Here is a 27,589-nt window from a genome sequence, read left to right on the forward strand (position 1 = left end):
ACCGAGATGGAAGAATACATTTCAATTTGTTTAAATGCCTTTAACAGTGAGGTTTTTCAGTGCTCAATTTAATTTGCATTTAATACCTTTTGCTAAATTCTTTCTCTCATTTTTTTTTATGATCTCATTTTTTTTTCTTTAAATCTCATTTTTGAAAGAACCTTTCTTTGTTAGGGAAGAAAATGTTTAAGTCATCTTTGCCACGGATTCAGAAAGAAGTTAACTGTGTCAGCCTCATAAATAAGCCTGCAGAAACCAATTTGCAGCCTCTGGCTGCTAAAGACCCTGCTGCTGGATCTCCCAACAGCCTAGGCAGTCTGCTGAATTGAGAGGATCAGTAATTTTTATTTGGGAAAAACAAGGGTGGGTCAGCAGTAATTGCATTCCACATTCAGGGTGGTGGCAATTAGGTTGTAGTGATTTGGCTGCCTGTTTGATTGGAATTCTCAGTGTGTGGTTTGGTAGAAGCACATCTGCTCTTAGGAATCCCTCTTAGATGTATCTAATGTGTTTTGACCAGTTGTTGAAGTACTGGATGGCTAGTTATTCAAAGCTACATGCAGCATGCAAAAAACTGTGTGAGTGCTCTTAATTCAATGGCTTTAGACTTGCAACAAAATAGGAATACTTTTGAGCTCTCTGGTCAGAAACTTTCCATCAGTACATTCATTATTATTGATCTTTTGAACCAAAAATCCTTGTTCATCTCACTTCTTTTTCTATTTTGAACTTATTTTTCCAGATAGAGTTTCACCAGATACTGAGGTTGCTTCTTTCACTTTTTCTATTTCAAATATATCTTCACTTTGAAACAAAACCATTCATTCCTGAAAACAATGTGTATACTTTTGTGATTCTGAATTCATCCATTTTAACTAAAGGTAATTCAGGAGAATAGCATTAAAGCTTCTGGATTTTTTTTCCTTCAAAATTAAAATAATTCAAATTGTGAAGTTCAAATTTTAAATATTTTGTTCTCCAAACAGACAAAATATTGTTTTGTTAATTGTTCAGATTTTGTTCTCTACATTAATTCCCATGATGATAAAAAAGCAATTTTATCCAGTTTGAGAAATCGGCCCAAATTGGAATGCTGAGCAGAAAAAAGATCTTAAAATTCATATAGTAAAATGCTGCCCACCCCCACTTTATTGTTTCCCCACATAAGAAAACTGAGAGCCATAGAAATTTAGTGAATTTCTTTGGATACAGATAGAAATGACATTTTAATCAAGGAGTTTTAGTTTATGTATTTTTTTTTATTGAGGAAAAGTTCTTTTAGGTGGAGATTGAAATAAAGTGTTCCTGAATTCCTGATTTTTCTATTTCATTTCTGTATAAACATATACAGATGCTAGAGAATGGTAAATTTTACATTTTAGTAGCCAAAATTCATATGGACCCTTCTTTCTCATAGGTTTATTTTGCCATACCATGAAAATAATTAGCCATGGGGACATGGACAATTTGCACATGTTGCACTTAACATGTAAGAAAAATCACAGTCTTTGCATTTATTGTATGTTGATGCAAATGAGAGCTTTAAATTGTCAAAGTACCAGTAGACGGGTCATTTTTATTCATAATTTTTATAGGTTATCTTTTTTAAAATAATTAATCCTATTTCTGATGATTAGAAATTGTATCCCTTATCTTAGGACACCAAGCTATGGAGATGGGAAAGGTTTTGTGCCCATCAAATCTACTCACATGTCTTTTGACTATTGAAAACCACAGTGGTATTTAGGTCATCTTTTTTCTTAGTCATAGTTTTTTCTTTTCTTTCTTTCTTTCTTTTTTTTTTTTTTTTTTCCTAGTTACTAGACTGGTCTTAAACAACAGCAGAGCAAAGTGTTGAGAATCAAGACCAGAGATTAAAGTTTATTGTTAGTGTAAGGGCTGGTATAAAGAGCCATAATTATTAAAATAATCCACATGAGAAGTGAAGAATCTAAACTAAAATCAGAGCCATAGGAATAGAGAGGAAGAAACAGATACAATAAATATTTTTTACCCATAATCAGTAAACTGAGAGAAGACTGTTCTCTGTGGTGAATAAAAGTAAAATTTCGGTTGTTTCCGGTCTGACTTTTGCAAATGGGCATATATCTTTCAAGGTGTAATGGTTAAATGTGTAGACGGTCTGTTCAGATTCCAGCTCCAGTATTTATCAGTTGCATGAATTGATGTAAGTAACTTTACTTCTTTGTGTATCAGTTGCATTTTCAAAGTGGTGATATTAATATCTTTCTATTGTGTTTGTAGAATACTTATATAAGGTATTACAAGTGTCAGGCATAGAATAAATGTTATCTATTGTTACTGTTCACTGAGACAGAGAATGCGGGAGCAGAAGAATGGAAGAAAGGTGATTCAAAATTTCACACATTGAATTGGGAATGTCTTTGGCACATCTGTGTATAAATTTCTGATAGTAAGTTTGATACACATGTTTGGGGGCTATACGTTTGGATTTATCAGTAATAGGTTATTTTTGAAACGTGGCTTTGTATGAAGTCATTGTAAGAGATGGTATAAAATAAGAAAGGCAAAGTGTCAAAGACGAAGTACTGAGGAAATAGCTGATATAACACATAATTAAGAAGGAATAATCAGAGTGGTAGGAAGACAGCTAGAGGAAAACAATGTCATAGAAGTCAGGAGAGAAGTATTAAGATGGTAATGCTAACAGTAGTCTGCAGAGCCAAATGTTAAATGAGGCAGGTAAAATGACTGAAAGTTAAATCTGTATTAGAATTGTCAACTCCAGATATAGCAGTTGTGCCAGAATCTCTAAGGAAATGTTTAACGTATGAAAAGAACTACTGAAAGTAAAGTTAGTAAAGGTAAACCAATTTTTTTGAGAGGGTGTGACTGAGAAGAGAAGAATGGGGAAAAGTTATAGCTATATAGAATATGAAGCTTACAAGTGTTTCATTTGTTTGCTTTCTTTTTCTTTTAAGGTACTGGAGCTATCTTTAGAGTTCTTTTCAGTGTAATTATTTTGTAGATACTACAGTTACAGTTTAACAAAACAAAATATCTTTTTTTTAACAAAATATCTTTTTGTATGTAAGATAATTGGCATACTTTCTAACACAACAAAGATTGTTGCTCTTTCAAATGTTAGTAGTCTGTTCCCATGGGAAACTTGTCTTAATCAAACTATCCACTAAGTGTAAAGTGAATGTATCACTTTCCTATTTCAAAAAAATATTTGTGCAGTTAATGGAATCCTGGTCACATTTCTTAAACATACATAAGTATCTTCTGCTGCTATTCAATATCTATACGGTTAACTCACATTTTATGGTGGGGTATCATCTGCTGTGATGCTTAAGTGGTGATAACATTGGTGTTCAGCAGGAAATGAACCTTAGAACTGTTAGCCACCCCTGTCAGTCAGAAACATCAGTGAGTTAAGCATGGTGGTAACACCGTGGTCACTGCCTAGCTGTCAAAAAGCTACCATTTGTGAGTCTCACATGTCAAGGAAAGGGATGCAAATTTGTCTTCAAAAACAGAGATGTCACTAATGTGTACACACTGTTGGCCCTAACCTGCCCTGGTTCTTATCAAAAGAATTAGTAAATTAGTATGTTTTTGAAATATCTATTTCTGGATATTATTTAGAAGATATGCAATGTGAGTAGCAGTGGGTATGCTGTCAGCTGTTCAGTCATGAATATCTAACATTGTAGCTTATTTTAGACCTACATGCTAGCAAGAATCTGAAATGATCACTCTCTTTTTCTCTCAAATAAATAAATCTTAAAAAAAAGTGGGGGTAACTGGGTGACACAGTCGGTGGCAGTCTTGGTTTCAGCTCAGGTAGTGATCTAAGGGTCTTGAGATCAAGCCCTGCATTGGGCTCTGTGCTCAGCAGGGAGTCTGCTTGTGTTTCTCTCTCCCTCTACCCCTCTCCACTGTGCTTGCTCTCTCTCTCTCAAATAAATAAATAAATCTAAAAAAAAAAAAGAATCTGAAATGATCATTCGTAGAGCATATTCCATCCTGCAACTTAGATGGGAATACATCTCCTCCTACCTTTTATTTATTAAATTTTTTAAAAAAGATTTTACTTATTTATTTGACAGAGAGGGAGAGAGAGAGAGCACAGCTGGGGTAGTGGCAGGGGGAGAGGGAGAAGCAGGCTTCTCACTGAACAGAGAGCCCCATGCAGGGCTCGATCCCAGGACCCTAGGCTAATGACCTGAGCTGAAGGCAGATGCTTAACCAACCGAGCAACACAGGTGTCCCTCCTCCACCTTTTAAATGCAGACAAATGAGGTCCAGGCTTTATGATTCTTGGGTAATGCTCTACAGTTATTCGTCAGAAGCATGTCATCTTGCTGCTATACACTCACTAATCCTTTTCCAACCCAATTTTTTGGACAAAGTAGATTATTTTTATTATAAATAAAGAAGCCATTAGTTAGTAATTTCATTAATAAGGAACTCAGATTGTCAGGGCTGGGAAAAAGAAGGCCTAGAATGGAGGGAAAAGACTGTTGCGTTGGTCTAGAGTTTTCAGTTAGAAAGATAGAATGCAGAAGTATGAGGTAATAAGGGTTTTGGTTAGAGGGTGTATGAAGATGTTGACCTAAGGCCAATTCAGAAAAGGAAGTAGGAAGACTGAACTAGACTTGGGGAAGTGTCAGAGGCAGGAACTTACAGTTATGCTGAAGAAATGATTTAGAGGAAGGAGTAGAGGTTGAATAATATGAAATAATTATAAGAAAGAATTTCGGTGAGGTATAGAGTTAATTTTAGTTTTATCTGTGGATTGAGGCCGATTGCTTTCATGACTATATTTTATAATCTGTTATAGAAACATTATATTTATCTTTTCATTACACATATATTTTATTAGGTAATGTATCTTTAGTATCTGTCCACAGAATTATTACTAGAGACTAAAGAACTTTCAAAAGAAGTGCACATACTTTTTAATATTTTCTCTTTTTCCCTATTATTGTATACCTTTATAACCCTCAGAAATTCCCTCTTTCTATAATTTATTTCATGATAGAGAAGGCATACTTTATAAATTTTCCCCTTTCACCATATCATGGTTCTCCTGAACTATTGGTGTTTACACCTTTTTTAAAAAGATTTTTTATTTTTATTTGAGACAGAGGCAGAAGGAGGGAGAAGGAAGAGAATCCCAAGCAGACTCCCCACTGAGTGTGGAAGCCCTAGATGGGGCTCAGTCTCACCACCCTTGAGATCATGACCTGAGCCAAAACCAAGAGTTGGGCCGCTTAACCGGCTGAGCCACCCAGGCACCCCTGTTTATACTGTATTTTAAAGTCAGCTTTAGTGTTCTAAGATTTAAAGTTAGTGACCACGGGATAGGATTTAATTTGTAACATTAATGCTCATGGAATTTTTTTAAATGATTAATACGTGCAAGGAATGGTTAATGAGCTTCTAAATTTATAATGGCAGATCTTATGTAAATCATGTCTTAAACACAAATAGAATATTTTTAAATAACATACTTGGTCTTGTGTGTGTGTGTGTGTGTGTGTGTGTGTGTGTGTATGAGAGTCTGTTATTCACTTTTTCTGTGAAAACTAAAATCAAAATATGAAGTGTAAGAAAATGATAACAATACAACACAAAAGAAATGCAACAAAAAGAAACAACATGAAGCCCAATTTCAAAGAACAGAGGAAAAAACCAAGCTCTTCTAAGCACAACTTGAGTAACACTGGGCAGTGATTCAACGTGCTTGGGACACATTTTTCCTAACCATTAAACAGGGAGGATTCAGTCAAAGTTATCTACCTCAAAGTTAAGTGCATACTATAAATCTCAGAAAAAATGTATTTTTTAAGACATAATAACTTGTGAATCAGCTTCTAGAAAGAAAGGGTAAGAGTATCCTCATGCATAATTTTGAATACCACCATTATTAAATACTTCTTTATTCTATGAAATGTGCATACTTTAGGGAAAAGGGCTCCTTTAGGGAAATGTGAAGTTTGTAGCACTAAAAGCTCAAAATTACGCTCAGTATTTACACATGCTGTATTTGTTAATGGCAATATAAAAATGCTTAAGATGTTCAAAAACAGAGCGTTAAAAATACAGATCAAATTTAAAAGCTATTTTAAATCTTAAAATTAAATTGCACAATTTAAATTCTAATATAAAAGATGTTTGATAATGCTGAGTACCCATGAAATATCTGAGAAAGTTTATTTTTTCTAAACTTCTAAATATATTCCTACATCTAGATAAAAGTTTTATAACTTTTTGAGTCATTTAAATGAAAACATCGATTCTAAGACTACCTGGGGTACATTGGGGAAGGAGTGTGAAGAGTAGAATTCTTTAGGAATTGCTACTGGCTTTTTAAAAATGTCATCTTTACATTTTGACAATATGTAAGCTATCTTTCTCATTCCTTCCTTCTGTCATTCTCTTCCCCTTTATCTAGCATATGGGATTTGCAGACACAGGTAGCATATTACTGGAGTTAGGATGAAAGGCTCTGAGTCAGACTGCCTGTATTTAAATCCCATCTTTACCATTTACTTACTAGCAGACTTTGGGGAAATAACTCCAGATTTCTCTGTTTCAGCTTCCTCATCTGAAAAGAAGGGAAATTAACAGGAGCTTCTTCCTCATTAGTTTGTGTGTGTGCATATATGGCACATAGTAACTACTCAATGTTATTTTGCTTAGGCTTTGTAGATCCTAAGTTCTTCGCAAGTTTAGCAGAAGGTTATAGCAATACCTTGTAAGATTTTAACTTATCCATTAAAGGCATGTAGAAAATAAAATGGTTCTAATATGGTTTTCTTTAGTCCTGAGCAGAGCTGTTTGCCAAATAAGACAGACTAGCAGTTCCTTCCTTCCAAACCAAAAGTCATTTCTTGGTCACTCAAAGGAGTTTTTGACATTAATTATTTCAGATATAGTGTATAGTAGCAAGACTCACCAGGTAACTAAGTAATCAAAACATATATTTTCCCTGCTAAGTCGTTGGAATTCTACCAGATTCTGACTTTCTGAATACACACAGAAGTATAGAGCATAATTTCTGTTCTAGGAAAGAAGGCACATATGTGAAAAATATATGATGGAGTATGTGTTAGTATTGGAACAAGCCTCTGAATGCAAAACAAATGATGGCTCCATAGATTAGGTGAGTTTAGAGTTTGGTTTAGAAAGAATGAATAATGTTTGAATAGGAAGCAAGGGGACATTCTAGGAAGAGGGAAATGTAAAAATCTTGGGTGTGTGTAGGAAGGGCATTTGGATCAGATGTGAGAAATCATGGGTGAGCCCTAAATGCCCACTTCTTTGTGGTCCATAAATGGCAGATTTTGCAGATTTCTCTTTAGACCTCGGGAGAAAATGACCCAGTAATCATTAAACGGTTGATGGAACCACCTGATCTTTGTTACCCAAATCAATTCTATGTTGCTAAATGTGTGATTTTAACTGAAATATTTAATTACATATGACTTACTTTGAGCCTCACTTATCTGGTCAATATTCAGCTATGGACTTGCATATTTTCCATTCTGATGTATTAAAGGTTATTGATGTACATTGCTTATTATAGTTATGGCTCAAATATTTTATGTTCAGTGCTGTGCTGTTAATTTGAAAGTTGTTAACTGGTCTAGAGTACAACAGTTACTTGGATGTAGGACAAGAGTTCTATAGCTACTAAGCATAATTTGATAGATGATGTTTTCTGACTCTATGAGAAAACATATCTGAATAATGAGTAATATAACAGAAAGAAGTTGTGAGTGGCTCATTTTCTTATGCAACACAAAAGAGAAAAACAGATTTAAAGATCATATATAAAAATAAAAAAATATGTTTTAATAAGTTGGATTGCCATTAAAATGGATTTGTTGTTAATCAAATTATTATCCTATAGCATGACTTTTTATATCAGAGAAAAATTTAAGAATGATATTCATTCTTTAAATGTAATGGGTTGCAATACTTTATGCCAAGGAAACCCTTTTTATGGTATTATTTCTTAGCATTAACTAGTCAGTTTCATTAATCTATAAGGTGTCTTTTATTGTGCTCCTTTTTTAAATCTCGTCAGGTGACTTAGATTGATCTCATCAGCATCAAATAGCTACTAAAGAAATGTGAATTCAAAATGTGTTTCCCCCTCTTTTTTTCCTTTTAGGGAAATCCTGAGGGGTTTGACACTTTTCATCCTCCAGCCATTAATCATCTTGTAGGGAAAGGATATACGTTGGTAAGTCTCACTCATTCTAATTGCTCTTTTTACAAGACCTGTTTGTAATACAGAACAAGGAGAATTAAAGACATGTTAACATCATTGCTTGGCTAAATAGGGAAAGACTGTTTTTCAAACAAAATTTGTAACATCAGGATTTTGTTTTGTTTTTAATTAATCTACTAATAGGAGTACTATTAAAAACTATAATTATAAAATTAAAATTATGTGGAGAATGGAAACTAGTAATTTTTTAAAAAAATCTAAAATGGTCGTGGTATTACTTACATATAATTTTTATTTATTTTGTATTTTAATTTTTTAAAATATTATATTTATTTATTTGAGAGAGAGAGAGCACACAAGTGGTGTGGGGGGAGAGGGCCAGAGGGAGAGGGAGAAGTGGACGCCCCACTGAGCAAGGAACCCAACACAGGGCTTGATTCCAGGACCTGAGATGATGACCTGAGCCAAAGACAGGTGCTTAACTGCCTGAGCCACCCAGGTGCCCCTACAGATAATTTTTAAAGGTATTTTATTAATTGACACCACGACCCACAAGCAATAGTTGAATGAGCATCATGAATAAGTCTGAGGCTGCAGTCAAATAAAGGGTAATAAATGCTTAAAAAAAAAAAGCTAATAAATTCTGTAAATTTTGGTAATAAATAATAGTTATTTTCCATGTTGCAATTCAATTTTAAAGTTAAATAATTCTTACGTAGTTTATGCCATAAAACCAAATACATGCTTTTTTTGCTTCAATTTATTATTTTTTTTCCTATCTATAAGTGGCATTAATGTATCCTGGTTTCATGTTTGTGAACAGCCCCTCAACTATCCAATTAAATTTTTCCTTTCTTTCTCTATCTTATACACACACACACACACATACACACGCACTCACTCCTTAAAATATCATATTGTATATTATATGTTATACTTAAGTTTGAATTTATGTGTTATATTTAGGTCACAATTAATTAATTTGAACTTTTCCAATTTTTCTAACCTACAGTTTTTGAGGTATTTCTCATACCCTCACATGCTTTGGAGCTATGATATTCAAATGTTTTTGATGGGTACTCAAAGATTCTAATAAACCTCATTTTAAGCATTAGATTGGATAGTATGTGGTATACTGCAAGTTGGTGAGTATGTTTACACGTTTATACACACAAATGTGTATGTGCATGGGGATGTGTAGATAATGAATTGGCTGGATGAAGAGTTTGAAGTGGCTTAGAGTCACATCCAATGATCTTACCTGAATATTCCTCTTCTGGAAAGCTTTAGGGAATGAAATAATTCAGAGAGCCTCTTATAGAGAATCAAAAAGCCAAATAAATAGGAAGGAAGGATACCTAGTGTCATATGGAATATCTTCAAAGATATCTTGTCAAGTTGACATCTCGGCAAAAATAGATTCACACTATTTATGGTCACTCTATGATAGAATTCCTTAGTCATGCATATGTTTACCATTTTTTTCCCTCAATAGGGTCCTCGGGGTGAGCCACCAGATATTATACTATAAAGATATGAGGGGAAGATTAAATGATTAGAATGAAAATCATTTAACCCATATTGTTTCTGCATGTGTGAACCAAAAGCCCCATAGAAGTGGTTTTTCATAATGTACCAGATAACTTCCTTTGAGTGTTGAGTATAAATCAAGAGCTTCCCACCCCTATCCCTTGCCATGGGAGCTCGTATTCAACTGGAGTCAAGCTTCCATTCAAATCTGAAGCCGGGCTGGGAAGTGGTGAGGTATTCAATAACAGACTCAGGATTTACCAGACTAGGTAGCTTTCATTAAATCTTTAACATAAAAGCCTTTGTAATTGCTGATTCCATTTATTTGAGCCCTCCTCGGATTTAAGAGCCCAACACTGCTGAACTGGTTAAGGAATCCATTTAAATTCTCTGTTTTCCAGGAACCAATTCTCTACCTCTTATCTTTGAAAATCTCATGTCAAACACCTTACTGACATACAGATGTATTGTGTCTACATCATTCCTTTAATGTACTGGTTTAATAAACTCTCATAAAAAATAAAAAATAAGAAACAGGGGATGTACTGTATGGTGACTAACATAATAAAATAAAAATCATTATAAATAAAAAAATAAAATAAAAAATAAGAAACAAAATGAGGTTTATCTGACACAACTCAGTAAATCCCTAATTACTTATTAATTACGGCTTTCTTCATAGGACTCCCATCTGATAGATAATTTCTTTAAATTCAAGGATATATTAGGGATCAAGTTCTACCTCACCAAGTCATAGTATATGTAATCTAGCTTGTCTAAAAAACAAAAACAAATAACTCACTATTACCTGGCATTAGCCTCTCTACACTTGGGCTCTAGTATTTCTTTATGACTTGATCTAGAGAAAAATAAAGCAAGCACAGCAATCAGTTTTGCTGTTTCATTTTGTATTGAATTTTTCCTCTTCTGTGTTCTGAGCAGTCGACCACTTCATAAAAGTGTCTGAATTGTTAGATGTTGAGAGAAAAATGGGGAAAAAAAGGAAAGTTAATTTGCTACTTTTCCAGGACACAGGTGAAGTTTTAAGCAACTTTGTACTCAAAATTGCTGGTAAAAAAAATCACAAATCATAGACTCCAAGTGTAAAGATGAGGTCGAGTATGGGTCTAACAAGGTGGTTGGTTTGTCTCTGCCTAAACTATGTGCAGTGTTTATGACATAAGGACCCATTTCTCAAACTTTCAAGATTTTCTTAATTGGAATTTTTCTAATTAGGTAGACTTCCCATGGCGACTCCCCTTTTTCCTTATCCATCACCAGGCGCTCATTAACCTTTTTCTTTGCTGTAAGTCTTCCCTTTTCCCAGATATGCCTCTCAAGAGTTAATATTCACTCAATAACTTCTTTTATTTCCTCTCTTTTCAGTCCATAGCTTTCATGCTTGAACCCATCTACGGTTGTAGCTTCGGAAATTATTTATATTTGGTGACATGCAAATCAATCCTCTAAGATCTCATTCTTGAGAATCATATCAGCATATCTATTTGATAGCACATTAGCTTCTCAATTTACAATGTATTAAAACTGAACTCACAATATTTTTCCACAAACTTACTTTTTTCTTTCCCATTTCTATGAAAAGAAGTGCCATCTACCCAGTTTCCTAAAAGAAACCTGGAAAGTATCTTGGATTCCTCTCTCAACTCTCTTATTATATCACCCATAAATCTTGTTAATTCTACCTCTGGACAGATGAGGAATGTCACAGGAAATAAGAAAAAGTGTAATATGTATTTTTAAACCAGTTCAAAACACTTCAGTGGAAACTAAATTCATTAAGAAAAACAAAATGATAATCGTAGTCTAAAACAAAGACAAAAATATAATTCATCCCTAAGTAAAAGTTAATACATAGTGTTTTATCATTAAGTTCATTGTACTTTTACTATAAATTCCAGACTCTTTAATTTTATTTCTTTAATACTTTAGCATTTCTTGCCCATATATATATATATATGCATGCATCTTTGTAAAGCCATTATATATCATTTCCCAATAACCATATCTAGTTTAATGTTCAAAAATTTCCATTATGTGGTAAAAATCAGTGAGAAAAGAATAACCATAACTGCTTCCACGTGTTGATTTAAAAAATATATTTCTCTCTAATGCTTTTAAATTGAATAGAACATATGACATACATTTGTGTTAATCATGTTTTAGTAACTTTTTTCTTCTTAGCAACTTCCTTTTTTAAAAATAAGTTTTTTATTTTAATTACAGTATAGTTAATAGTGTTATATTAATTTCAGGTGTGCAATATAGCTATTCAACAATTTTATACATTGTTACTTAGTGCTCATGGTGATAACTGTACTCTTAATCCCTTTCACCTATTTCACCCATCCCCCTTCTCTCCTCTCTTCTGTTATACTTTATTTTAAGAGTACTCTCAGTTAAAGTTATTGTTTTGTTTTTTAACAACATTTTTCTTTACTTGAAACATACTTCAACATACATGGTTCTAAAAGATGTATATAAAAAATTCTATCCAAGAAAAATAGAATACACATTTTCTTCAAGTACACACTTGAATCCCCTGGTTAAATCACATAAAAAGAGACATAACAAATATTACAAATTTAAGAAAACTGAAATCATACCAAGTATATTTTCCAACCACAATAATACAAAACTAAAGGTCAACATTAAAACAAAGCTGGAAAATCTACAATGTAAATACTAAATATTTACACTACTGCACAAGCAATGGGAAAAATAAGAAATCAAACAGTAAATCAAAATATGTCTCAAAACAAAAGTAAAAGAAAACACAATTGTCCAAAAACTATAGAATGCAGCAAAAGCAGATTTTAGAGTGAAATTTATGCTGTAAATGCTTGTATTAAGAAAAAGAAGTTTAAATAAACAATATTACACCACAAGGAACTAGGAAAAGAAGAAACTTAGCTGAGGGGCACCTGGGTGGCTCAACCATTAAGCATCTGCCTTCAGCTCAGGTCATGATCCCAGAGTCCTGGGATCAAGCCCTGCATGGAGCCCCGCATGGAGCCCCGCATGGAGCCCCGCATGGAGCCCCGCATCGGGCTCCCTGCTGGGCGGGAAGTCTGCTTCTCCCTCTCACACTCCCCTTGCTTTTGTTCCCTCTCTCACTGTCTCTCTCTGTCAAATAAATAAATAAAATCTTAAAAAAAAAAAAGAAAAGAAGAAATTTCACTGAAATTTAGTAGAGGAAGGAAATAACAAAGAAAAATCAGAAACAAATAAAATAGAGACCAGAATAACAATAACATAACATTGAAAGTTATTGTTTCCAAAAAAATGAAGTTGACAATGCTTTAACTGCATTCACTGAGAGAGAGAGAGAGAGAAAGAGCGAGGGAAAATAGAATGAGAAATGGGAGAGGAAGCAATTCAACAGATAAGCACAGAAATACATAGTGTGATAATAGATTACTGTAACATATTCTAACAAATCAGATAACTCAGAAAAAAACAGATAATAATTAAAAATGCACAAGTTATCACATTTGAATCATGAATCTTGAATCCAAGAAGTAGGAAATCTTCTTAGACCAATAACAAGATTGAAAGTTGAGTTAGGAATCAAAAACCTCCCAGCACAGAAAAATCTCCCAGCACAGAAAAGCCCAAGACCACATGGTTTCATTGGTGAATTGTACCAAACATTAAAAAAAAATTAATGACAATCTTTATCAAAATCTTAGAAATAATGAAATAGAGGGAACATACTAAAAATCATTCCATGAGACCAATACTACCCTGATACCAAAGCAGGATAAAAACAATAGGAGACCAAAAAGAATCTAGTTTGTCCAATATAAAGTATTGCTTCTCTGACTTTCTTTTGACATCCATTTGGATGATAAATGTTTCTCTACCCCCCTCACTATCAATCTGCTGGTGTCTTTAGGTCTAAAATCAGTCTCTTCTAGACAGCACTAAGATGGGTCTTATTTTTGTTTGTTTGTTTTGTTTTGTTTATCCATTCTGACACCCTATGTCTTCTTTGTAAGACTTTTTGTTTATTCATTTGAGCCACAGAGAGAAACAGAGAGAGAGAGTGAGAGAAAGAGAGAGAGAGAGAGCATGAGCAGGGGAGAGAGGCAGAGGGAGAGGGAGAAACAGATTCCCTGCTGAGCAGGGAACCTGACTCGGAGCTCGATCCCAGGACCCCAGGATCATAACCTGAGCCAAAAGCAGCCGCTTAACCATCTGAGCCACCCAGGTGCCCCCACCCTATGTCTTTTGATTAGAGTGTTTAGTCAATTTACATTCAAAGTAATCATTGATAGACATGTGTTTATTGCTATTTTATTACTTGTTTTGTCATTGTTTCTGGAGATTTTCTCTGATGCTTTCTTGCCTTTGTCACTCCTTTGCATTCAGTCTCTCCTTTGCACTCAAAGAGTCCTCTTCAATATTTCTTGCAGATCTGGTTTAGTGGTCGTGAACTCCCTTAGTTTTTGTTTGTCTGGGAAACTCTTTATCTCTCCTTCTATTCTGAATGACAGCTTTGCTGGATAGTATTCTTGGCTGCAGATTTTTCCCATTCAGCATTTTGAATATATCATGCCACTTTCTTCTGACTCCCAAAGTTTCTGTTGAAAAATCCCCTGCTAGCCTTATGACTCTTCCCTTGGCATTTACTGGCTTTTTTTGGTCTTGCTACTTTTTAGATTTTTTCTTTATCACTACATTTGCCAATTTAATTACAATATGTCTTGGTGTTGGCTTGCTTTTGTTGATTTTGATGAGAGTTCTCTGTACCTCCTGGATCTGGATATGTGTTTCCTCCCCCAGATTAGGCAACTTTTCTGCTACTATTTCTTGAAATAAATTTTCTGCCTTCTTTTCTCTCTCTTCTTTTTCTGGTACTCCTATAATATGAATGTTATTATATTTAATGTAGTCACTGTGTTCCCTAAGTCTATTCTTGTGTTGCATAATTCTTTCTCTCTTTTGTTCAGTTTTATTATTTTCCATTATTTTATCTTCTATGTCACTAATTTGTTCCTCTGCTTCTTCCAGCCTGCTTTTTATTTTAAGTCTGTTTCCAGTCTTGTTTATTGCATTTTTCATCTCTGATTGATATTTTTTTAACTCTTTTATCTCTGTTGTAAGGGTGTCCCCGATGTCTTCTATTCTTTTTTCAAGTGCAGCAAGTATCCTTATGATTATTGCTTTAAATTCTCCATCAGGCATGTTTCTTCTATCTGTTTCACTTGGATCTCTGACCATGGCCATATCTTCTTCTTTCATTTGGGAAAAATTCTTCCATCTTGGCATTTTGTCTATGTCTAAGTCTCTGCCTTCTTCTGTGTGTTTGAAAAAACTGTTATATCTCCTGCACCTGAAAGTAATGGCCTTATGAAGAAGAGGTCATGTAGTACCCAGGGCCTGGTACTTCAGGGACTGTCTCTGGTGTGTGCTTTTTTATGTTTTGTCTGCTTTATCCTTTAACTCAGTCATCTGCAGAGGCTCTCCTTGCCTGCTATGGGCAGTGATCAGTCCCTGGCCTGAATGTGGCAGGTTTTAACTGCTTGTGAAATGAGACCTGACACCACCTCCACCAGACCTGAGGCCTTGAAGAACTCTCTGGTCAGGAGATATGGTATGTGTTGGTATTTGTGCTCATCTTCTGGGTAAGGGGCCTACCATGCTAGGACTGAGGCAAGCTTGACTGAAAAGGACAGTCCCGCCAAAATGCAAGGGGGTGGGTCTTGTTGTAAGCAAGTTAGTCAGCCAGTGTCTATGCTGCACTCTATCCTGCCAGTGGCTCTGTCTTTATGTTGAAGGGCAGGGAAAGGTAATGGCGCTGGCCAGCATCCCTGTTACTGGAGAAACATCTCTATGAGAATTGCCTCTCAGAGATGCTCTCTGAGCTAAGTGAATACTCTCCCCACTGTGTGCCCCAGGCATTCTTCAGGTGGCTCTTTCCATGCCATCTGCCTGCTGATTGTTTGCCTGCCTTCTCTCTAGGAGTAGTGCAATGCCTTCTGGGCTCTATCCCAGCCAAGCCTGCTGACCTTTAAAACTACAGGCTTTTAGCCTTGCTGGTTGTAAGAACTCACAAAATTCAATCTCTCTCCTTTCCCAAGCTTTGGGGAATCATTCTCTTTGTGCATTCCCTGTGTGCTCCTCTCTCTCACCTTTCTCTGCTCCATAGCACCTGTGATCCATTTATCCCCTGAACCATATCTCCACACTTCCTACCTCCTTTGGTGTGGACTCTTCTCTCCCATTAGCAGTGGAGTTTGTTCACTAAGTCTTCAGGCTGATTTCTGGGGTATTTAGAATGATTTGATCAGTACCTAGTTGTGTTCATGGGATAAGAGGAGTCTAGGGTCTTCCTATTCTATTGCCATCTTTGATCTCATTTTAGTACTTTTGGACATAGACTTAACATGACCAAAATTATTCTTTGAAAGATGCATATGGACATTTCTCCATGTTACTGGGACTATTTGTGAACTAGGGAATCATTATTGTCCTGACAAGTTGGAGATGGTCATATTGCATCCATTTCTTTCTACTCCCCTCCCCCCCAAATATAATGCTTATGTATTTATGTCAACTGTTTTGAACATAAAAATGAAAGTTTTTATACATTTGCTTAATATTTCTTTTTTTATTATTGGAAGAGGAAATTTTGGTTGCCTTTAGGATATATAGCAGTCCCTCTTTATCTGTGGTTTTGCTTTCCACATTTTCCATTATTCACAGTTTCAGTTACTGGCAAACAACTCTTGAACAGGAGTAGATGAACCTTCTTCTGAAGTATTGTCAGAAGGTCAATAGTCACCTAACACTATGTCACAGTGCCTGCATCATTCATTTCAGTTTACTTCATCATTTAGGCATTTTTTCATCTCATATCACAAGAAGAAGGTTGAATGCAGTACAATATGAGAGAGGGAAACCATATTCACATAACTTTTATTATACACTTTTATTATAATTGTTCTATTTTGTTATTAGTTATTAATCTCTCACTGTGACTACTATATGTGTGCATAGGAAAAAAACATAGTATATATAGGATTTGGTACTATCCATGGTTTCAAGGCATCCACTGAGGGTCTTGAAATATATCCCCCATGGATAAGGGGATTACTGTATGACATAATAAAATTGGTAATTCATTTCATGGTCTAACTTCTATTTAGTGATGGTAGACCCTCCACCCTCCCTCCTACCCTCACCCCTTCCCTGGGTTAGTTTTCAGGAATCTGACTCTATATTCCTATCAATGGCCAGAGTGAACTGAATTAATAGGAGGAATTACCTCTTTTATTTATTCTACCAAGCTGCGTCTCCAGGGGAATGCTTCATTGTTGCAGACAATACATCCCTGGTTCACTGGCTGGCCTTAATGGGATGTTAAAATCGATTGGAGCAATTTCTCTGTCACCTGAGAAGCACTGTAGGTTTTGTGGTGTGTTGCAATTACATACCCTTCTCATGTCTTTAAAAAATTTTTACATCATTAAACCAAGTGTCTTCCTTGCTTATGAGACCACAACTTCCTTTTTCTAAGGAAACAGTTCTTGTAAATGTGTAATATACCTGGAATCCGGGCAGACCCACCACAGTGGTTGTATCAAAGCCATGACAGATAGTATTACACATGGTGGAAGTAAATTGAAAGTGTGAGGAGGTAAGACCTGTGTGTTTGCAATTAACAGTGCTGCTATATTGAAGAAACAGTGCCCCCTTGTGAAAGCAGCCTTATTCTTATGAATACTTTTCCAATTCTTAAGCACAGATTGGGAAATAAAATGAACAAAACAACTTTATTTTTGTCTACTCTTGTCTATTTTTACCAGGATAGTTATTTCCCTGCCCCTTGAGAAACTCAGAAAAGTCTTTGACTTTTCTGGTAACTTTATGATGTAAAAAATGTCCACAATCACTTCAGAACTTTAAAACACAGTGTCAATTCATGTTCCATGTTCTGGATTAATGTGAAGACCTTTCTTCCTTGCCAGTTTAAGCCAATTGCAGGCCAGTGGTTCAGAAAAGAAAGGGTGATCAACTTATTTTCCTTTCTCTGTTCAAACCTTGTGAGATTGATTCCTCCTATCCCAGCTTGCCAAACACAGTTTCAAATGCTTAGTTTTGGGGCATGATAAGCAAGAAGAGGTAAGGGGATTAGTAAAGTTCTTGGTTAAATGACTCTGGCCTGAACTGGCAGGTATTTAAAGCTGATTTTTTCTTGTCACTATATCTGTGGTTTCTTCAAAGACCACACCAATCTCTACAGATATTGTAAAGCAGAATCTGTTAGGCAAGTAGCAAACTTTTCTGGCATTTATTATTTAGACCTTCCTCACACTTAAGCATCAGGTGTTACCTCTAGTTTTTCTTCCTTGAGATCTGCTTATGTCCTCCTGGTCTCCCTTCTGTTAGGATCTTTATCTCACCCTTTATATTTCTCAAGTGGGAATGTTAACATGTCCCCCAAACTGTAACACAGGTATTCAATCCCCTGGCAGGTCTTTAAACCCCTAACTATTACCTTAGAGCCACTCTCTGTTGTGGTGGTATTAGTAGGTTATACCCCAAAGTCCTGAAAAGTCAGTGGGGAAGCTCATTACACGGCTTTTCTCAAGGAGATACTTTTCAAATATCATTCAATTTCTCATTTTCTTTTTTTTTAAATATTTTTTAAAAGATTTTATTTATTTATTTGACAGAGAGAGAGACAGCCAGCGAGAGAAGAAACACAAGCAGGGGGAGTGGGAGAGGAAGAAGCAGGCTCATAGCAGAGGAGCCTGATGTGGGGCTCGATCTCATAACGCCGGGATCACGCCCTGAGCCGAAGGCAGACGCTTAACCGCTGTGCCACCCAGGCGCCCCAATTTCTCATTTTCTTGATGTGGGTGTGCAATTGAAAAGTTACCTAAATGTTAAGTTACCTAAAATTTGTCTAAAATTTGCATCTATTTGAAATGCGTGCAGCCAAATATCCATTCTAATTCCCTCTTAGATGCATAAAGTAATTCTGAAAGAAGTGTGAATTCTCCCATGATCAATGTTGACTCTTGAGAAAATCTAGTAAGCCAGTTCAAATCTGACTGTCAAATGGTTTGTGTTATGATGATGTTCAAATATACATATTTTGGTATTTATCGTTCTCAGGTGAAATTGTTTAATAATCATAAAATGTCAGAATTTCTATAAGGAGTTGGAGAAAGTGGAAATGAGTGAGTGGATAAGAGATCAAACATTTGGAAGTAGTGAATTGGGACATCTGGTTATAGTGCAGAATATAATACAGCATTACCATTTTTTTTAAGTATGACATTATGACAGTTAATTGTGTAATTACTACAAAGGGATTGTGAATTTGTAGTCATACAAGTTTTATTTTCTAAAGGATGGTATTTTCTCAAGGCACCAGTCATGTGGAGTAATAAAATGTAATAAATGACAGAACTCCTTTTCTGGGGAAAACCTGCCTTCAGAAGCAGTTAGACTGTACACAATTCTATTTATAAAATCTTGTGCATACTTACTTTGGAATTAATTTTAAAAGCACTATGGAAACACAAATATTAATACTTTATTTTTTGAAGATCACTTATATTTTTGGTAATTTCATAACCAGTGTGGGGCTTGAACTCACTACCCTGATATCAAGAGTCACATGCTCCACTGAATAAGCCAGCAGAGCACCCCTAAAAGCTATCATCTATCTATCATCTATCTATCTATCTATCTATCTATCTATCTATCTATCTATCATCTTTCCTTCTTTTAAAGTAGGCTCCACGCCCAATGTGGGCTTGAACAATGCTTTAAAAAATCATAATAAATCCTTATCACAATTTAATTACATATTATTAAAATATTTGTTATCTTTCATCAAGCACATTTCATGACAGTGATAATGCAAATGCTATTTTCATAAAACATTTGAAAATACATTTTGAAATGATTAAACATACATCAACTGTTAACAATAATAAAACATAAGAAGTACACATGACAAAAATAAATAATATGCTTAAAACCAGAATAATTAAACTACAAATTATAGTTCTCATTTTGGTAAAAAAAAAAAAAAGTGTATTTAAAACAATTCCTGGACATTTTTTTAAAATATTATTTTGAAGCATAAAACTAGAGCAATATTTTGCTGAAGAATGAGCATGGGTATTTCCACCACAGATGTACAGAATGTCTTACCTTTTTTTTTTAAGATTGTATATATTTAGTTGAGAGAGAGAGAGAGAGAAAGTGAGCACACATAGGGGAAGGAGCAGAAGGAGAAGCAGACTCCCCACTGAGTAGGGAGCCTGCCATAGGGCTCGATCCCAGGACCCCAAGATCATGACCTGAGCTGAAGGCAGACACTTAACCAACTGAGCCACCCAGGCACCCAAACATCTTACCTTTCTTAAATGGACTTTCTTTTTTTGTCAAGCCTGTTTTTGTTTTGTTTTATTTTTAGGATGTAAGTACTTAAGCATTTTTACTTAGGCCCTAGGTTGCAATGCAATATAGTATATAAGTGTTAGTAGCTGATAAAAAAGCGAACTTAGAATTTTATAAAATGAAGAATATAGATTTTATGTAATTCCGTAGCAACTCTCATACTTGATCAGAAAAGAAATGTGTGCAGCTTGAGGTCTAACAATAAAATATGTGAGGGAACACTGGACAGAGCAATAAGTATGAAGGTTTGTGAAATATCTGAAGGTAAAAACATAGATATTAGATTTATTTAGAGAAAAGAGGTAGGTAGGGCTTTCATTTCTTCAAGTGCATATAAGAACTGGTTTTGTTTTCACTGAGGAAAAACAAAAGTCTTTGCTTTAAAATGTATAATATCCATGACACACAGGCACATGCATCTGTGGCATGGCTGGACAGGCCCAGGCTCACTTCCCAATGGAGCTTTAATGTCTCCTTTACTGAACAAGTATGAAGGAAGACTGGAATGTAGCTAAGGTGTGGCTTTGGTTCTAAATGGGAATCATGAGATGGGATCTTGGAGAATACTCTTTTTAACAGGACCAGGGGATAATTATTGACTTCTATAGTGATATTTAACATTCTTAAAGCAAGAAGAACTTTTGAAATATTGGGATTTCTGATCTCTGAAGGAAACCTTGGAACTACATATATTATCTGCTTTACATTTAAAATGAAGAGTCGTAACAGTGATATATTTATATACATTTAGTGATTTATGGAAACCTGACTAGAGTTTATTTGTTGTTGATTAATCTTTACAAAATAGTTAATCTACAAAAAAGTTTGTAGGACTTTCTTGTATAAATATATATGTAAAATACATCATTTTCATTTTACTTTAACTTTTAAAATTTGGAGAAAGAGTATATACTTTCAGTACAATATTATTTTCTGAGGCAAAACACAATTCCATTCAAAGGCAGCTTTATATAAAGCCAATATCAGGGGGTTTTGAGGCATTAAATATTGAGGCATAAAACATGTTAAAGGAACAACTCATTACAGCCATATAATTCAATGGGCTTGCTGCTCCATAATAGTGAATTATTGAAAACTAGAAAACAATTAATGGAAAAAAAAAATTTCTAAAATGGGATTCGGCTTTTGGCTCCAGTTTATTGCATTTTATTCATTCTAGTGGCTAAAATAAGACTTAGTCAATATAAATCTTAACTGCTGCCTAATCTACATAAACTGTAATAAATTCGTTTAATGATTCTAGATGTAGTTTAAATTAAATACCCAGTGTGTAAAACTTACGTAGGGTGGTTTTAATGTATGCAATACAAGTGCCTGTGGCCTAACTTCTCTTCCAGTTATTTTCTGAGGCAGGTAGCAATATTTTTGTCATATTGGCAGAAATTAGTAGCATTCAGGTTTGAGAGGCAGAGTGATTCAGATAGCTTTTATGCAACAAATTTATTCATTGTCATTTGTACATGCCAATAAATTAGAATGTTATGTATGAGAGCAGCATATCGGAAACAGGTAAGAGACATGAGACCACAATTCCCTTAAACAATAGGGGTTTATCAACAGACACACCAATAAGGAAGAACGTCCAGGTTTAGTTAATTCTGTGACACATGTTATAGAAGACCCAAGGAAATTCCTTCTTGTAGCTCTGCCTTCCTCAGTCCATCGGCTTCTTTCATCTTCAAGTTAGTTTTCCTCAAGGTCATAAGAGGACTTATCTGTGAGTGTCTGACTTTCTAGTGCCTCACACTTTTTTTTTTTAAGATTTTATTTATTTGAGAGAGAGAGAGCATGAGCAGTGGGAGGGGCAGAGGGAGAGGGAGAGGGACAAGCAGACTCCCTGCTGAGTGAGGAGCCTGACATGGGCCTCAATCCCAGAACCCTGAGATCATGACCTGAGCCAAAATCAAGAGTCAGATGCTTAACTGACTGAGCCACCCAGGCATCTCCTCATACTTACTTTAGAAGCTGCCTGGCCAACACTCTCAAGTGCCAATGACACATTTGGAAAGCAGCATAACAAGATTAAGTATGTCACATTTTCCTAATGTGTAATGGGAGATGGGTCTATCAGGGTATGTGTGTATGCAAGTGTAGTTGCTGTTCCATAAGGAAGCAGCAAACCTGATACAAGAAACAAGCAAACTGCTGTGGTTTACAGAGTTTAGAAGAACCATACTGATGTGCGTAAGTCCAGTCAAACTTCATAGAGGGGATAATACTTGCGATAGGCTGATTAAGAATGTTCAGATAAAAGAAGGGATTTACAAGTGGGCAAGGGTAATGAAAAACAGGATTCTCCAGATGTATTCATATTAAGTGTTGGAACATCTATTTCTGAGAATATTCTTATGGCGTAATAAATGTGAAAACAAACAATACAGATGTGTTTCTAAACTAGGGGGGTGCTGTTGTGTTGGACCAAGACTGTTGGTTTAAGCAGAGAAAAAGTTGCCCAAATATAGTAGAAGCATTCTTTTTAATATTTGATAATAAAATGGTTCCTTTTGTAATATAGGACTATTATTTTCTTGTTAATAATAAATCAATAACTTCTTCAAATGACAAAATTAAGATGACTGTAATTTCAGTCTTCAACATGTGAAGCTGAATTCAAAATAATAAAAAGACTTCTGAGAATTGAGAGACAAAAGGACAAACCAACAAAAAAATAGACAAAGTCATGAGCAGCAGTTTCATAAATGGATGCCTCATAACCTACAATGAAAAAATGCTAGCAATAAGATAACACAGATCAAAACATAAAGAGAAATATTTCTGTGCTCACCAGATTGACAAAATAGAAAATCTGTCATCATTACTAATTGTTAGTGAAGATGTGTAACAATGGGAATTTTGTACACATTGCTGGTGGGAATATAGATTGGAGCAATCAATTCAGGAAACCATGTGGTATTTTCTCATTGGGCTGAAGATGTGTGTAACCGATGACACGCAATTTCCATTCCTGGAAGAAATGCTTATAAATGAGAAGGAGGAGGCATTTTCTTTTCTTTCTCCCTTTCTCCCTTTCTCCCTTTCTTTCTTTCTTTCTTTCTTTCTTTCTTTCTTTCTTTCTAGATTTTATTTATTTATTTATTTATTTATTTATTTATTTATTTGAGAAAGAGAGAAGGAGGGGAGGAGCAGAGGGAGAGGGACAAGCAAACACCACACTGAGCACAGAGCCTGACATGGCACTCCATCTCAGGACCCTGAGATCATGACCCTGAGATCATGACCTGAGCCAAAATCAGGAATTGTTACTTAACCGACTGAGCCACCCAGATGCCCCCAGAAGGAGGCATTTTCATCATGTCCCTAGCAATGATATTTGCACAAGAAATAAACCAATAAACCAACAAACCTAGAAACAGTCTATAGGGTTTTCCTCTTTTCAATTACACTTTTCCTTTCAAAATTAATAACTGCCTTATGGAGAGATTCTTTGAGACTGTGTAAATATTCTGTTCTTTCTTGGGGCACCTGGCTGGCTCATCAGTATGTGAACTTGATCCCCATGTAAAGCTTACTAAATAAATAAATGAAATAAAATTGGTAGAGGAATTAAAAAAAAATCTGTTCTTTCTCAAACTTCCACCCGCTGCTTGTAGCCTCTACTGATTATTTTAAAACTTCATTATTTCCTCTGCATTTATTACTTGGCATTCTACTAAAGAAGAACCTATCTATCTACCTACCTACCTACCTACCTGCCTATATTTGTCTATTATTTATCTATGTCTATTTAGATAATGTATTTCTATTTTATTCGAATGGTTATAACCCTCTAATATAAATGGATTACTATAAATAAATGTGTTTTAAAAGAAATGTTAATATCACTAATGAAAAAAATAAGCATTTTTTTAAAGATTTATTTATTTACTTATTTAGAGAGCATGGGGTTGGGGGTGGGAGGAGGTGGAGGGAGAGGGTAGCCCAAGCAGACTCCCTGCTGAGATCATGCCCTGAGCTGAAATCAAGACTTGAATACTGAACTGACTGAACCACCCAGGCACCCCTAACATTTTTTTCTAATACTTGTTAAAGTGGAGAAAATATTTACTATACTTACCTGTAAACCATTCAAAACTGTATCACATTTTGGCAGACTACATTAAGGCTTATCAACTACACATGTCTTACTTCAGATTGAAAGTATGTAGCAAAGTTCTGAGGAACAAGGACAAACACAGGTGGATGGATGTGACTGTAGCCTGGTGCCTCACACAGGAGAAGCAGATTCAAGTGACTGCCATGTATCAGGGGCAATACCAGTCAACAGGCAATTAGAGAGATGTATACGAGACACACTGCATGGACTCTTGAGAATAGCGTAATAGGACATCTAAATTTTGCCTAACAGTAACCCAAAGATGAAATATTTCAAAAGAACTTTGTGATATCTTTTACCATAAAACCTGCTCAGTTCCTGAATCCCATCGAAGGACATACATTTTATAAGATTCTACCATAATGGCAGCTGCTGCTGGCCTCTGTTGTGCTTCCCCCTTCTTTTTCTCCACTCCTCCTCTTCCTCTTCCTCCTCCTCTTTTTCTTCTATAACTTCTATTAAAATAATAATTTTAGTAGATGCCTCAGTTAGTGCCTCAAACACTTGACTGTGTGGTTTTCATATAGTCACTAATGCTTACAGTCGTTCTTTGAGATAATACATATTATTTCATCATTTTACAAATGAAGGAAATTAAAATGTAAAAAAGGTTAATACCTCTATTGAAATCTGAACACAATATTTACCTTTTATTAATTTATTCCATTAGTACTAACTACACGTCAGTGTTCTTAGACGTCTGTCTGCTCTCAAGTCAAAGCTAATATATTCTGTCTAACTTTTTCAGGCATTTTATCCACTGGGCTTGCCTTATCTCTTCAGCTTTATCTCCGACAACTTCCTATAAACTTTTCTAATTTCAGGGTCCTCAATCTTTCACAAGCATGATAAGCTTAGTTCTCCCCCCAAACTTTGCTTCACCATATACTCTATCTTACCTAGAATGCTCTTCATTTTCTCATTTGCCTATCCAAATCAATCTTCCCTTTAGATCAAGCTTTTAGCACGTCCCCTGTGAAGACTTCCTTTTCCTTTTAGAAAGTTCCCTCTTCTGAAAACATAAGTTACTTAATAGTGGTAGAAAATAGAAGAGAGGCAAAAAGCTTACCATTACGGAGTATCTGTTGTGTTCTAGTGTGATGTATGATTAAGATATCTGCCTCCAGAATCAAATTCCTGAGGAAAAAACAGACTTTTTCTCTGTCCTTTATTACTTCCTGGCAGTGTGGACTTGAGCAAAAACTTAACCTTTCTCTGCATCACTTTCACATCAACAAAATAGACTAATCTATATAATAATAGTGCATACCTTATAGAATTTTGTGTTTTAAAAGATTTACTATATGTAAAGTAACTCACATTGTATAAACTGTTTCGCATGTACAGAAATTAAATCTCACAGTGATTCTCACTTTAGAGTTGTGGCTGGGATGGACTTCTACTTCTTAATATACATATAAAAAATCTAATTACCTTTATATTCCTAGTATTTCCTGTGCAACCTCAGCATTCAATTGTCAGTTCACTGCAATTTTTTTTACCAGTTCCCAAAGGGTGTCCTTCACAAAGAAGCACAACTAATCTGAGTGTGAAATATTTTCACACACACACACTGACTTTGTGTTACTGTGGGCAACTTTGTTCTGCTGTCACAGTTTTCTTAACTACTTAAATATTTATCTAACATAATAATAATTATAAAATGTAAGTCAGCAGCTGTTAGTGCACATATTTTTGTTGCTGACAAATTCAATTAGAGACATTTCTAGCTAAACCAATCAAAAAGCAGGTAACTCTGAGAGGTCAATTCTGAATTATTGTTACCCATAATCATTTCCCAAGCCATTAAGTCTATAAAATCCAATTGAAACGGAAAGTCATAAAAGTAAATTGTAGAAAAGCTGCCTAAGTAGGTAGTGAGAGTTCCATACATGTGAGCAAGACTCTTGTCTACCGAAATTACTTTGACTGTATTATCCACAATAGGATTGCTCTAGTGAACTTTATGTGGTCATTACCATTTATAGACCCCATCTCTCAAAGACATTTTAATTAATCAACCCCAAACAATCCAATGAGGTAAAGTGCTAACTGAAGCGGTTTTTAAATACACCCATAAAATGGAGTAACAAGTCTCTTGAATTATAAGTGGAAAAAAAGGGGGGGAAAGCACAATTAAATATAGAGATAACCTGGACATTAATCACATTAGCTGTCTTTGCTTACAATAGAGATTTATGCAAAAATTTTCAAGAAATAAGTCTATATTGTATAATTTTAATGAAGATTAAAAATGTATTTATTCCAGGCACCCCTGGAATACCTAGTCAGTAGAACATGCAACTCTTGATTTCTGAGTTTTGAGTTCAAGCTCCACACTGGGTGTAGAGATTACTTAAAATAAAAAATATATATCATATATATCTATGACATATATATATATCATATATATCCTCTAATATAAATGGATTATCATACATATGTATGATATATATCATATATATAAATATATATTTCCTATATATATTCCAATACATATTCATATATGAATATATATATATTCCAAATCAGTTTGTCTCTTCTTTTGTTCCATTCTTTACTAACTTGCTCCATGTCTCATTTCTCATGTGAAGTCAGATTCCTTTTGTCATTTAAGACTTGTTGAGGCCGTTCCCCCTTTTTTAAAGTGAATTATACTGAGATGGTGTAAATGGCATAGAACAAATTTTAATGTCGTGATTTAGTGTACTGTTTCTAAAATAAATAATATTTTCTTATTATGCTCCCAAGTCTTTAGAAAAAAGAGGTCTAACTACATCAGTAGTTCTCCCAGTCTAAACTCACATAGGATGATTTATGACCATTGGATTTGGTATATATGATTAGCAGTTTGCATAATGAAATGTGAAAAAGTAAACGTAGAATTTCTTCTTGGGAGTCAGTGGAAATGTGGAAAGAACACAGACTTTGCAATCTAAACACGTGAATTGGAATTGCAGTTTTGGAAATTACGTAGTTTTGATGAGTCTTAGTTTCCTCATCTGTGAAGTGCTTTCATAATGGTGACAGTGTTGCTTCATTAAGAAAATATAGCAACTATACAGTATGTTATTACAGTTAGTAATAATATACTAACTAATACAGTTAGTATACCTAACAACAGAACTCCAAATTACATTAAGTAAAACTGACACAATTGAAGGGAATTTAAACCATTAAATATGGATAATTCAAGATGTCAATACCATAATTTTAATAACTAATAATACAACTAGGAAGAACAT

General features: G+C 34.9%; 1 protein-coding gene across 13 annotated transcripts in view; it reads left to right on the forward strand.

Annotated features, from left to right (window-relative positions):
* Positions 1-27,589, forward strand: part of PTPRD (protein tyrosine phosphatase receptor type D) — a 2,182,843-nt gene that overhangs the window by 561,160 nt on the left and 1,594,094 nt on the right. For all 13 annotated transcript variants that reach the window (XM_087869643.1, XM_045780711.2, XM_087869649.1 and 10 more), the window contains one exon: positions 8,174-8,245. The gene's annotated coding sequence lies outside the window, so the exon portion shown is untranslated. The remainder of the gene's footprint in view (positions 1-8,173; positions 8,246-27,589) is intronic.

This window comes from Ursus americanus, chromosome 18 (assembly GCF_024610735.1).
Source record: "Ursus americanus isolate L20-20 chromosome 18, mUrsAme1.1.p, whole genome shotgun sequence".
NCBI lineage: Eukaryota > Metazoa > Chordata > Mammalia > Carnivora > Ursidae > Ursus > Ursus americanus.